Below are 2351 nucleotides of genomic sequence, written 5' to 3'. Positions count from 1 at the left end.
TTTATGGACACTGAATGAACTCTTTTAAGAATATGGAATTTATAGAATTTCTAGTGTGCTAATCTGGCCATTAATTATATAAAAATGCAAACTTCTCAGAAATGTTCACCAAAGTTCTCAACTTCTTGGTCAAAATATATATTTGTAATTAAAATATTTGAAAGCCATAACTATAAGCCATCTCAACATTACATTATGATTTATATATTAATGAATTTCATTTTTCAGTTGTCTTCTAAAAATTTAGTTTTTGGTATGACTTTGCAATATGGTTGTACTTCTGAAAAGTATTTAATTTAAATATTGATAAAGACCATGGGTAGTTAACATACATTAAGTTTTTGCTATAACAACACCAATAAAACATAAAATGTAATTTAGCAACTAACTAGTGTGCTTTGCTTATGTCAAAAAAATAGTCCTGCATTAATATAGTATTTGATGTTTTATTGTCACATTCTTCTAACTGATCTAAGAATTTATTTAATAAGTATTTAATACTTCTACACTTATACTAGTCTGGCATTGTCCTAGACAATGGTGATACCAAGTAAATAAGACATGTTCTAGGTTCAAGCCCCCAGTCCACACTTGTAGGGGGTAAACTAGTATTGAAGTAGGGCTGCAGGTGTTTCTCTTTCTCTCTCCCTATCTTCCTCTCCCTTCTCAATTTCTTTCAGTTCAACTAACTATGAGAACAGTAATATAAGGATAAAAAAAAAAAAAAAAGCTCTGTATCCTCAGAAGATTTAAGATTCAATGAGGGAGAATTTGAGAACCTTTTCCTATGTTATCTAATTCTTATTGGCTGAATGAAAATATTATGTCTTTAAATTAGACTATATAAAGGTGAATTATTTATGTGATGCTTCAGTAGTTGTTGCTATTATAATTGACTTTTGATTCTTCCTTTGAAATGCGTCCAACTTGCTATAATGCTTTGTTAAAGTAGATTGTGGCTCACCAAACCATGTTTTAAGTGTAAACTTTTGTATAATGTTCTTAGAAATTTAAACATCTCAGGCATCTACTGAGTGCAAGCAGTGTCACATCTCATAACTCAACTTGTAACTGTGAAGCCTAAAGCCTTCATTTTTAAATTCATCACTGGTAAACAATTAGAGATCAGTGGCTTCAAAATCTAGATAAAAGGAACAGCTGGTATATTACATATACATCTTAAATATCCTTAGCTATGAAATGAAAAAAGAAGAAATCTGATTGATAGGATGTTATTATTGTGACTACAGTACTGTTACATTTTGTAGGTTTTTTTCCCCTGGTTATCTCCAGGGTTTTGCTGCTCTTAACTGACTGGTTTTTCAGAGACAGAGAAGGAGAGAGAGAGGGAGAGAGAGAGAGAGAGAGAGAGAGAGAAACCAATGTAGTAGAAGTCAGGTTCAAACCTGGGTTGCATTGTGCACATGGTAAAGTAACACCTAGTCAAGTGAGCTATTTACCTGTCTTTATAGAAATTTAAATTAGATAATTTCAAAACTACAGGAAGAGTTCTGTGGTGAGGTTTGGTTTGGTTTTATTGCCACCAGGGCTATTGCTAAGGCTTGGTGCCTGAATGACAAATCCGCCACTCCCAGTGGCCTTTATTTTCATTTAAAATTTTTTTTCTTTGATAGGAAAGAGATAAATTGAGAGGGGTGGGAAGCTAGTGAAGGAGAGGGGGGGGGGAGAGAGAGCTGCAGCACTGCTTCACAGCTTGTGAAATTTTCCCTTTAGGTAGGGACCAGGGGCTTGAACCTGTGCTGGGTTTGTGTGTAGCAACTTGTGGTCAGCTAGGTGCACCACAAACTCTCTGACTTGTAAATTGAGACTATTTTAATGATCTAGCATTTTAGCTAACTTACCAGCTTTTCATTCACTGTTTTTGATGCCCATATACAATGAGATTTTCATTAACCCAGAGTTACCTCAAATATAAAAAAGACATGATGATGCAAACAGTTTGATTTAACAAAAACAGATATTCTGTAACTATTCAGGGAAGATATTCATTATCACAGTATGATCATTAGATTTTGAACAAGATATTATACATGAGATTTTTGCCTCATTGAATCCTAACAATAATGTTGTATAATATATTCTGATTTTTTTTTTTTTTTACTTTGTAAAGGATATATTTACTTGCCAGTCAGTTTGGTTTTAAACTTGGTAAAACAATGCACTGTGGACTCAGTGGCACAGCTGATAAAATATTTTATAAAAAAGGAAACTGAGGCCTAAAAAAATTAATTGCTGGAGGTCACAAAACAAGTAAATGTTGATACTAAGATTTTGAACCAATCTGTTTTAAACATCATTGAAGAGATGGAAACATTGAAGAAATTTGAAAA

Source organism: Erinaceus europaeus, chromosome 14 (genome assembly GCF_950295315.1).
Source record: "Erinaceus europaeus chromosome 14, mEriEur2.1, whole genome shotgun sequence".
Taxonomy (NCBI): domain Eukaryota; kingdom Metazoa; phylum Chordata; class Mammalia; order Eulipotyphla; family Erinaceidae; genus Erinaceus; species Erinaceus europaeus.
The sequence above is the reverse complement of the archived record's forward strand: the minus strand, read 5'-3'. Positions refer to the sequence as shown.